The following is a 12392-nucleotide window of genomic DNA, read 5'->3' as shown; positions in this document are numbered from 1 at the left end:
CCTCTCTGCCTTGCATCCTCGCAGCATTCGTGGCAGCTTCTGCTGCTTGCATTTTCTTTATCTCCCTTCGTTATTGTTTGCAATATGGCTCTCCCAAGGAGGTTATTAAAAAGCTGCTGGAGTGGAAGTGCCCTATACCGGCCAATTGGCTGGGGTGAAGCCTGCGGCGTCCATCTTGAGGCAGGCAAGAAGTTGCCTGTCAAGCGCTTGGGAGCGCTGTTAGTGGGCGTTGCCAGAGATTTTCAAGTGCTTAAAGGATTTTTAAGTTCTGATTTAATGCTGTGTGGTCTATCAGGTGAGTCATACTGAACCTCTCCGAATCGATTTGAACCACCTGGAGTTTTAAAGATATCGATGATATCGGAGTGCTGTTTTTTTTTTTTTTCGCTCTACTCAGTGCAAAAGTCGCAGCTCAACATTAATTTCAAAGCTTTGAGTGCAGCCGAAGCAACGTTAGTATTACATAGTTGCGTAGCTCATGTCGAGTATAACAGTACTGCATTAATTTCAAGCCTTAAATAGCATGGTGAATTAATTAACTGCTAATGAACTTTGTATTTTATGCGACATCATGAGGTTATATGTCGTAAAATAGCATATGTCGAGTATAATTGCACTGGGCTAATTTTAGGTCCTAATTAATTACTGCTAATTAGATAATTGGGAATAAATAATAAAATGGATGCTTTGGCTACAAGTAATATATCATTGGATAGCTTATGCCGAGTACAATTGCATTGGACTAACTGCACGCATTAAGTAATTACCGCTAATTAGCCAATTCTGATTAAACCTGAAATGTATGCTATCCTTTCAAGTCATATATCGTGGTGTAGCTTATATCAAGTGCAGTTGTACTAAATTAATATTGTTACAAAACATTAAGGGACTAACTGCTGATGGGTAATTAACACGGCTATTATTTAAAATGTGCAGCTAGTCCAGTGCTGTTCTACGCGGCATAATCTATCCGACGATATACGACTTGTACCTATAGCATGAATTTTAATATTTATTCACAATTATCTAAATAGCAGTATTAATTAGGATCTAAAATTATCCCAGTGCAATTATACTCGACATATGCTATTTAACGAATTATGACTCGATGATGTCGCACAAAATTCAAAGTTCATTAGCAGTTGATAATTCACCATGTTTAATTAAGCCTTGCAATTAAAGCAGTGTATCATTTTACTCCACATAAGCTACGCGACTATGCCATACTAGCGTTGCTACGGCTTCATTCAAAGGTTTGACACTAATGCTGAGCTGCGACATTTTCTTTCAGTCGAGCGACAAAGAGTCCAGTACTCGGATATCATCGATATGTTTAAAAATCCAGGTGGTTCAAATCGATTCGGAGACGTCCAATATGGCTCACCTGATAGCCCAAAGCATTTCGTCAGAACCTAAAAATCCTTTAGGCATTTGAAACACACTGGCAACGCCGGCGAACAGAGCTCCCAAGCGCTTAGCATGCCACTTCTTGCCCGCCCCAAGATGGCCGCCGCAGGCTTCACCTCAGCCTATTGACTTCCACTCAGCACTTTTTAAATCCTCCTTGGGCTCTTCACACTTGGGCATTCGGCGGCAAGAGAGAGAGATAAATTCGTCTCCGCGCAAATCTTCTGTAGTTCGTACTTTGTGGCCGGCGGCTCGGCTGCCGATTCCTTTGACTTCACGCAGGAATTACATGGGGGTGGAGCTTCGTCCTGTCACGTGGCTATAAAGCCTGAAACGCAAGGGATGCGCAGGAGAAAAACCGCAGTCGGGCACCGCCTGCTAGTTCTTCGCCTCGATGTGAGACGCCGCCGCAGTCGCTGTTCGTCAGGTCGGGTCATGTAAACTTGGTAGGCTCGAGTCCACTCAACTCGACCCCCGCAATCGGGTACATGCAATAAGGGCTCTAATGACTCGTCAGGTACGTGGTGCTCGCTACAGAGAGGAGGAGGAGGATAGCGGCATTAAATGTGCGCACCGGCGCGGAAAGAAGGGTAGTTTCCGTACTGCATATGTGCGCGCCGCCACGAAATGCTGACCAAATGGAGCAGGAAAGCGTCTGCCAACCTCGCATGCTCCGGGCAGTAAAGTGGGTTCTGCTTAGAACGCCGGTGAACTTTTATGCGTTCAATAGAACGCTGGTTGGGTGTGATGCAACGCTCTGTTGCCTGCAGCCAAGTTCAGTTCAGGCGTTCAGTCGTGTCCGACTCTTCGTGACCCTATGGACCATGTCACGCCATGCTTTCCGGTCTCTCACTATCTTCTTAACATCACATAGCTTCATCTGCAATGCCTCGAGAATGCCATCTAACCATCGCGTTCGCTGCCTACCCCTTCTCCGGCGACCCTCAACCTTTCCCAACATCAAATCTTTCTCCAGCGACTCATCTCTTCTCATCAGATGACCAAAGTAGCTGAGCTTTAACTTTAGAATTTGACCCTCCAATGAGCAGTCAGGGTTTATGGTCGACAATATCGACTGATTTGATCTTCTGGCAGTCCAAGGAACTCTTAAGAGTCTTCGCCAGCACCACAATTCAAACGCGTCAATTCTTCGGCGGTCAGCCTTTTAGCTTTCTCTAATTTTGTGCTGTCCTGCGGCGCCAGCTGTCATTTAGCATCGGAATGCAGCAACACATGAAGGGAAGTGCGCGTTAGTCTTTGACAGCCTCTTTTAAGCTTGCATCTCGACAGTGTCGGTGTCAAGAGGCGAGAAAACCCGCCTTCGGCCCAACTATCTTGTCGTTGTAGCTTCCTTGTGCGCTCACCATACGCATATAAAGAATCCCATCAACAGCCGTGACGATCCAGAGCTCTCGTTCGAGAGTTTAGATTCTAAACACTTGATCGTCTAGTCTCAACGCGCCTCATAGCACCGACCTTGAGCCGAATCGACCGACCGGCCGACCTAGCTCATTTTGCCAGTTTCACGGTCGCCAGCGGTCCCCGAGGGCCCGAGGTCCTCGCGCTTTCCCGCGCAGCTTCACCATTGCCCTCTGGCGAGCGCTGCGCGAATTTCGCTGCGAAGCGCGTTAACCAGGCTCGCTTCCAACCGCTGCTGAGACGCCACTACGCGGGCGCGAGCATCGCGCTTTCTGCCGTTTCTGCGCCTCCTCCTCGTGACATAGGACGGTCGGGTCGTCTCCCGTGCGCACGTACTGTCCGGCACACCGTCGCTGAGGGAACCGAACGTCATCGGCCTCCGCTACCAACACGAAGGTGGGTAATCCCCGTTTAGCTGTGAAGGTGTATTGAAACATGGCAGCAGCTGCACGCGAAGTCTGAGCGGCATATCACTCCAGCGCATTCCCTCTTTGCGCGCCTTTTTTGTCTGCTCTCTATCGAGCAGCCGCGGGCACGCCCCCATCCCGCGTTCCGAATAGGACCTTGGCTGTGCGGCGAAGGCCCTATTGATGAGTGACTTGTCGCGCTACATGACTTACGCCGTATTGATCTCTGATCTCGCATGGGGCGATGTAGCTTTAAGCGTCCCACGGCGAGACGGATAGCTTTTCATTTATGGGCTGCGCCCCGGGCAGCTGACTAGAGTAAGATTTAGATTATTCCCAACTTCTTTGGGGGGAATGTTTCTTGGTGCGTGCGTGCGTGCGTGTGCGTGCGCGCGCATGTGTGTGTGTGTGTGTGTGTGTGTGTGTGTGTGTGTGTGTGTGTGTGTGTGTGTGTGTGTGTGTGTGTGTGTGTGTGTGTGTGTGTGTGTGTGTGTGTGTGTGTGTGTGTGTGTGTGTGTGTGTGTGTGTGTGTGTGTGTGTGTGTGTGTGTGTGTGCGTGCAATTGTGTGTGTCGCCTGCGTGTGTGCGTGCGTGCGTGCGACTGCATCTTATATTTTTCGCGGTTGAATGGCAAGCTTTTCTTTCTTCTTTGTTAACGTCGTACGCTGAATGCCCTGATGCTACAATTTGTCGCAAATTGCCGCCTTATGTGGGACCGCAAAAATGGGGCCTTCACTTCTTTTTCATCACAGCACTTACATGTCTGTACAAGAGAGGGGACATATACACTTTAGCTTCATAAAGCCGCCAGAGCAGCTAAGCCGACGCATTGACGGGAAATGTGGAAAGGAAGCAAGGACCACAGCACACGTTCAAGGTTTGACCCCTGTTATGCAGCCGCGCTCGATGGTGAGACTCTTGAGGCCATATAAGTTTCTTTCGCCGTTTAGTATCGCTTTAACTAGCAAAAGAGGGATGAGTTCGGCTCCTGCCAGCTGAAGTAAGGACTGGGGAAACGGAGTCGTGCGGCCGATTACCCTTCCATCTTTCTTCTGACGGGTACACTATAGAATGGACAGAGAGAAGTTTGCACAATCCGGACTCTCTGTAAAAGTTTGGTTCTTCGCAACTAGGCAAAGCAGGTCAATGAAATGCATAGATATAGGAGAAGACATGAGTGCACCACACGCTGCATCGATTACGCTTGACGGCAACGCAAGATAAAAGAATTTTCGCCAAATTTGCATCTCACAAATATTTGTCAAATATCTGTTTGAACGAAGGGCTCTCGCCGCGTTGGACCTTACGGAGAAGATAGGGCGAAGTGACAATAGTAAAACGTCATGCTACGCAGGCTGTAGTGGCGAGGGCGTCGATCTCATTCGGGGGGTATGGCTAATTATCTCTGAGTGGCAGCTCGCTGAGACGGTCCCGCTAATAATAATAATAATAATAATAATAATTGGTTCAGAAGAAAGGAAAGGAAAGGCGCAGTTTAAATCTGCTTTAGCTAACCGGATATAACTGCCACACTGCCATTTGTTTGTAGTTTTCAGTTCATCTGCTGTTTTTATTAGACATTTTCTTCTCCCCCCCCCTCCCCCAAATTGTGCTGCTGATTAGGTGTATGATGGTATATTTCAGCAACTTTGTTTCCTGCCTGCTCGTAAAATTGTTTCTATGTTTTGTTTACATGATATATTTGTGTGCTTATATATTTTGCTCATACGTGCGTGCCAGTAGCTATTAATTTGTATTATTATATTGTTGCAACTCGCTTATTTGTGCCAGCCATACTATTGTTCACATCTGTATTAATACTGTTGGCTCTTCTTTTATTTTGCTTTTATTGTACACCACTCCCCTCTGTTATGCCCTCGGGCCCTGAGGGTACTGAAATAAATCTGACACACTTGTTCTGGGGAAACCTGACCGCGCCGTTAGGGGAGGGAGGAATGTGGGAGTGAAAGTGGAAAGAGAGAAAGGGGTGCCGTAGTGGAGGGCTCCGGAGTAATTTCGACCCCCTGGGGATCTTCAACGTGCAGTGACACTGCACAGCACACGGACGCCACTTCGTTTCGCCTCCATGGAAACGCAGCCTCCGGCGGTCGGGATCGAACCCGGGAACTCCTGCACAGTAGTCAGGCGTCTTACCACGGCACCACGGCGGCGGGGCGAGACGGTGCCGCTAAATGACAATTCAAAGCAAATGTATGGCGATGTAGATAGTTACGTAGGGATGCAAGACTAGGCGAGTTAAAGTATAGCTGTGTGGTGCAAAAATAGCTAAAACAAAAAAGAAATGAGACGACGAATAAAACATATATCCTGTGTTATTCTGTGTATTCGCCTGTGTTTTTCTGCTTGTCTTCGCGCTGAATATGCGCTGTTTCTCTTAGTACTGTTACAGAAACTAACCCGCAACAACACCATCGCGATATTCTATAGCAGTCGCAATAAATCCAGTTGTGAGAAGCGCTCGCGTGTGTGCTCTCTCTTTCGCCGTGGTCCATTCTTGAGCTAGTTTTCTACATTTGTAAATGCACTACCAGTTGATCGGCACGCGGAGGCTTCACCATTAAACAAAAATCCTAAATCGTGTATGAGATGCAAGCTTGCAGTTCGCAGCTACGCGGCGTCCATCTCTCTCTCTCTCTCTCTCTCTCTTCGGAAGCGCACCTAAGTTGGGTGTTGTACAGGTTCTACCTTCCGTGACACCGGACGAGCGGCAAATAATGATACGCCGAATGTCGGGGTATATGACGTCGGTAATTCGCTGCGTCGGCCCTCGTGCCACCGATGTGTCTCGTAGGCTTAACTCTTACTCCTTCCTCGATGAGATTTACCCCCGTTGCTTCTGTGGCCGTTGCTGGATGGTGGCAGGCGTAACCGCTTGGAAAAGAGTGGGCGCCACGAGCGGAATAGCGATAGAAGCGCCCACATATGCGGTGCAGCATCGATGGGAGACGTCCACGCAGCGGCCAGACGACCATCGAAGCGCGTTCAAGTTTTCGCACTGCACAACCGTGAACTCCTTCTTCTAAAGCGTTCATCAGTCTGAGTGAGTACTGTACTTGCGTACATTCGGCAACAGACTGGTGTAGAGTGCTTGAAGACCACGCTATCGTTCAAACTAAACGACAGCGGACAGTAGCTGCTGTGTTCTATACTTAGACAAAGCTTGTGCCAAGTTATAAGTCACATATGCCCACAAACCAGATAGGCATGAACATCTTATTTGAAAACTATCAGCGTCTATCTACGTTTCATATTTTCTATACTAACTGTTATGCGTCGCTTCAGAATTATACGCAAGTTTGAGGCCGACGGTTATTATGCCCGAATCGATCTGGACGCCTGGGGAATGTGTTCCGACGTGTAGATATTGTGCCTTGGAAAAAAAGATGTGCACCTTTATTATTATCTTTTTTTTTTTTTTCGGAAACAATCACCGACCGTCGTTACGTTCAGCGTATTTTTGCCTATTTCTTTTCCCGTCTTCCTTGTGTGTATAAGCGACAATGTCCAGGCCTACCACGCAACGTTTCCTTTCACTAAGTTCTTTTCCTAGCCAAGATCATCTTAATTTTAGTGCTTTTTACTTGATTACGAACCACAGTCATCAATAGCAGCAGAGAACTGATGGAGAGGCATCAGTTATCTGTTGCTGACTTTGTTGCTCAACTGTTTGCTCGCTTCCTTACGAACTTCCTTGTAGTTCTGTAAACTACATGACGTGATCTATTTCGGGTGCTTTACAACGGTACCTTTATGTGGAACCTCCTAGGAAGTAAACGAAGTCGGTATTGACGGACTATGGCGCAGCTAAAAACTCTCACGTTCCTCTGTTCTCCAAACCGAACGCCATGAGAAGGGCGTGAATGGAGGCTGCTAAAGTTTCTTGAAGAATGATAAATTATCTTCCCTAAAGGTCATAATAAGACTCAGCCATACATAGAGAGGTAGTCGGACGGGAGACAAGGAGAGGTAACGATAATCATTGTGATGTCATTTTTTTTTTTTTTTTGCTTCAGAAGAGCGTAACGAGTGACTCTTTTTTTTTTTTTCTTATTAGGTGACAATTCTACTTCCTATATTCGCGGAACTGATGCTTCACGACCCAGTGCACCGTGAATTCCGTTGTTCGCGAACCTTGTTTACCGCGATAGTCGTGCACTATATATGCGCATTGCTTTGTCGCCTAATGCAACGCGGCTTGATAAGCGCTGAGCGTTCCCCCGAGCATGTAAGGTCCCTGGGCTTGTGGCGCGCACGGATGTCAATTTCGTTAATGGACCGCTGCCGGCATCCTTCCTGTCCTCTCGGTTAACGTATACGACAGGGCGAGCTAGCTGTTGGACGTTGGTGTTGGCGCAAACCGACTACAGTTCCCGTAGTTGTGTCCGCATCGTTATGCACGTGTAGAACGCTGTAAGAAACTCGCTGTTATGCACTGCACAGTGCGAAGATTCAGATCTATGAGATTTCAAAGTGTGAGTGTTCTGCGCATAACAACAGGTCACACTGTGAGCGCACATTTCGGTGGCGTCGCGTATCTACTATTTGCGCATGCACGCAAAACATGGCATGGGGCAGGATAATCAATATATAAAGAAGCTGATTTTCGGTGCAAGCGGCTGAAACCATTGACGCTTTCAGCAGGCAGTTAATCACTTTTCTGTAATCGAGAATAATTCAAAGATCATGTGAACACACATTAAGGACGCAAAGAAATGAAATGCCGCGCGCGAATAGACTAGTGCGTCCTTGCACACACTTCGCAGCAACTTCTTGTTCGCGTGTTCCAATTCAAAGATGGTGTTAACGTACAGCTTCTCGTGGGAAGATTTCCGACAGCCGATAGCGTCAGCCCAGGTGGGCTTTTGCTAGCAATTAATATCCTACAATTCGTTTCCCCTTTAATTTCAAACTCATCAAAGTGCGATCACTAACACCGTCAAGTAACCCACGATGTCATTTTGGTGGCACATGTACCCACCTCTCAAATACCACTCGAATTCAAATCTCTTCTTCATAGTGCACCGAGATCGGGCAATGAAAGAGAAAGGTTTTGAGACAGTATCTCGGCCGTTTACTGTGCTAGAAATAAGCATGCACTACTTGACTGCCTTTGTACTGCACATCTCTACAACGTTTTCGTTCTCAAAATTAATTTTCGAAGGAGCAACTAAGATATCAGTGCATGAGAATGTCTGTCTGGTTGGTTCCAGGTTTTTATTTTTGGTAAAGGAGGCCTTAAGATGAGATGTCAGGCGGCATGAACTTGTGGGATGATACAGTCGCTAATGCGGACTTTCTCACACACAAATCCAAGATGCCCATGCGCGAACTTGGGTGAACTTTTGGGAAGTATTGGGCACGACTACGGCGCAGGATTCGCTGCAAGACGGAGTGGAAACGCTGAACTTCGATAGCGATCTCGGTGTGCAACTTAGCTGCTTTCTCTCTTCTTCATTCGTGAAAGTGACAGTCGAAGGTTCATCATCTTTCAGAAAAGTTACACTACGAATACCGTCGCTTTCTTGCGTGTCTACCGTCTTTGATGTCATCTCCCAACTCAATTACTCGCGCGTATGCTCGCCTCGCACTGACTGCCACCATCGTCTTGAGCAAGATGATGCAGGCAGTAGGGCACCGAACTTTTTTGCCCGAGGAATCGTCAACTATAGTGTAGAATTTATTTATTCACATTAAAGACACCACTTCCTTCTCGCGTCGCATCTTCCCTCAAGGTTGGGACGCATGCTATTCCTTTTTCAAGCCACCTTCTCCATTCCGAAGAAAAGCATTTTTCTGGCTCAACATCTGCACTGCGCAGTCTCAGGTTGCAGTTGGCTAAACGCACCGGCGCTGTCGAGCGCCGGGCGAAAACAAAAGGCGCAGCTGCGGGAACGCGTGCATAAGGGCGTGGCCGAGCAGCGCCTTTCTTTTTCGCACAACTGAGCCACTGCACTGAGACGGCAAGCGGGCGCGCGCGGAGCTTGGCCTGGACATCTATTTTCAGCTTGGACGCGCGAAGCGGAGTCCTTGCACTACAACTATAGCGAGCCGCGGGTTTCACATGAGGAGTATTAGGGCGCTTGTTTCAGCTCACGCACGCGCCCTGGCCGAGAATCCCAGTCGCGGCATGCTCTGTTACGGCTCGCCCCGATGCCCCAGGAAACCGCGGGCGTTAACTGCAGCCGCGCGGGCTATACGTGGGTGCCTCGTTCAACCACACTGCGAAGGCAGCAAATGAGCGAATTTCCGGTAGGCTTATTAAGCAGAAATGCAGTTACAGTCTATATCGCTTGTCTTCGGCTTACTGATTGGGCAGTCGTTGGTGAATCTATAGCGAAGTATAAGGGGCGAAGCGGCCGAACCTGTGTGTGTGTGTGTGTGTGTGTGTGTGTGTGTGTGTGTGTGTGTGTGTGTGTGTGTGTGTGTGTGTGTGTGTGTGTGTGTGTGTGTGTGTGTGTGTGTGTGTGTGTGTGTGTGTGTGTGTGTGTGTGTGTGTGTGTGTGTGTGTGTGTGTGTGTGTGTGTGTGTGTGTGTGTGTGTGTGTGTGTGTGTGTGTGTGTGTGTGTGTGTGTGTGTGTGTGTGTGTGTGTGTTGGTTGGTTGGTTGGTTGGTTTGTGGGGTTTAACGTCCCAAAGCAACTCAGGCTATGAGAGACGCCGTAGTGGAGGACTCCGGAAATTTCGACCACCTGGGGTTCTTTAACGTGCACTGACATCGCACAGCACACGGACGCCTTGCTTTTCGCCTCCACCGAAAAGCGGCCGCCGAGGCCGGGATTCGATCCCGCGTCCTTGGAAACAGTAGTCGAGCGTCGTAACCACTGCGCCACCCCGGCGGGGTGTGTGTGTGTGTGTGTGTGTGTGTGTGTGTGTGTGTGTGTGTGTGTGTGTGTGTGTGTGTGTGTGTGTGTGTGTGTGTGTGTGTGTGTGTGTGTGTGTGTGTGTGTGTGTGTGTGTGTGTGTGTGTGTGTGTGTGTGTGTGTGTGTGTGTGTGTGTGTGTGTGTGTGTGTGTGTGTGTGTGTGTGTGTGTGTGTGTGTGTGTGTGTGTTACTTTGTCAAATAAGTTAGCTCTTCTCTGAAATTTAATCCGGCCCGATTGGAAGTTTTTTTTTTTTTTTTTCAAGTAAAGATACGATGGACGACTACCAACGAGAAAAAGGGAGAAAAAAAATCGCAACTCTCCTGAAAATAACAAGGTTGGGGGAGTTTACTGAGCCTTTGCATTCTTAGACACGGGATTTTCTTCCGCGTTAAAAACCTACGAACAGCGGCTGAGCTATGACCCGTCTACTGCGGAGAAAAAATTTACAAAGGGGTGAAGGGTGTTGCCATTTTGGGGAACTGGGCTGCTTTCGTAGGGTCATAAAACGACCCTGGGAGAAACCGGTTTGGCTGGGCTGTGAAGCAGGCGTGGGTGGAGAGTCCGCAGCCCAGCCCTTTGGCCAATTTTGAAAAGGTCTATATGGTGAGGACTGTTGCTCTTGACCACACGGCTCCCAAGCAAGGGATATTGCGGAGGGGCAGTATAGTATAGGTATTCGTGTAATTTCCCGTTGTAACCGAAAAACACCTATAAACACCATCTGGTAAAAAACAAAAAAAAAATACATAAAGAATCGATTAAAACAAAAAGCTTGCATGAAGCGATGCATGCTGGGTAAGCTGCCATGTTGTCTTTGTTGGCGCAGCAGACGACACAGAACCGTAATGCAGCACAAATTTGTCTGCGGGTTCTTCACGATTGCAAAAATACGTCTGCACGAGTGCGAGAAGGAAAAGCCCCCTCTAAGCGACGCCGACGCAAATGGCTCGCACGAGTCAACAGACTCGATATCGACGCCAGATCCGAGTAAGCATCAAACTAGTACTCGGGGCTGGAAATTCATCAATGTCGGCGATGTTGACGCGCGGACACAAGTCCAAGCCCATGGTACAGTCCATACCGCGTCCGATCTTGCGGGCACACCGTCGAAGCAAACGTTCCTCAGGAATCTGCCGACATCTTGCACGCACGTAAGGGCAGCGCACGAGTAGCCGCGTGTTAGCCCAGTGGACTGTCGAAAACGACAAGACGCTCGGTCAGTTCAGCCTGGCAGCGCTGCGCGTCGTCTGGGGCTAATGGCAACATGGATGATTACCAGCATGCACTGCTTCATGCAAGATCCCTTATACTGAATAACACTCATGACTGTAGGCGGTTATTTGTAATCTACGTTGACAATAATCGTGGTAAAGTTTTGTTTCCTTTTTTAAAGAGTTCCGCTGAGCACGGAACAGCTCTTAAGCTCAAGCAGCCTACTCGATCCTAAAAAAAAATGTTTTCGCCAATAGCAGAAAAATTTACTGCTCGTTGCGTGAAACTAATCCCTTTTTATCCATGGCGAAGAAATCGAATTCAGTTGAGCTCGAGTGAGAAAGGATGACTCATCTCGGCGTAGAATACTGGGCCACGACTCTCACTAAGAGCTGCAAGGAACTGCTGCGTTATTTCAATGCTCTGTATGATGTATTGTGGGCTGAAGAAAAAACAAAATGAGTGTCTTCAGTGTGAACCCTTCATTATTATGGTTTCCTATAGGCTCTCGCAGATATTTTGAAGCATCAGCACGCAGTTTTGCCTTTTCTCATTGGCGATGATAGAGAGAGGGGCCAAACGCTCTCACCAAGCTCCAAGCATTGCTGAACGCAAGGAACCGAGGTCGATTCTTGAGACCGCGGAATCAATAAATAATCTAGCATCTTCGGGCCCTTCAAACAGCGTAGACAGCTCCGGGCCAGCACGACACTGGGTTCGCCACCATTTGACGAGCGCTCTGCAATGCACATTTTTTATTTTTTGTCTCACTTTTGTAAAGGCATGTGCTGTTGAAGAGAGGGGGGGGGGGGGGGGGATAATTGTTTGGAACGAAATTTAGGGGGGCAACTAAAGATTATGTCTGTCGCGTCTGGAGATAAGCTGTTTTATTCACTAACTTTACTTGGTTTCTGCATAACATTAGAAAGTAATTTAAAAGTAATTGAATTAATCAGTAGAAGTAATTGTGATGTGATTTTGTTACTTTTTGGGAGCAGTAATTTGAAATATAATTTAATTGCATTTCTGCTATTTTCAGCAAAGTAATTTGTAATCTAATTTAA

This window comes from Amblyomma maculatum, chromosome 1 (genome assembly GCF_055883805.1).
Source record: "Amblyomma maculatum isolate TAMU_Amacu chromosome 1, ASM5588380v1, whole genome shotgun sequence".
NCBI classification, from domain to species: domain Eukaryota; kingdom Metazoa; phylum Arthropoda; class Arachnida; order Ixodida; family Ixodidae; genus Amblyomma; species Amblyomma maculatum.
Note: the sequence above shows the minus strand (reverse complement) of the source record.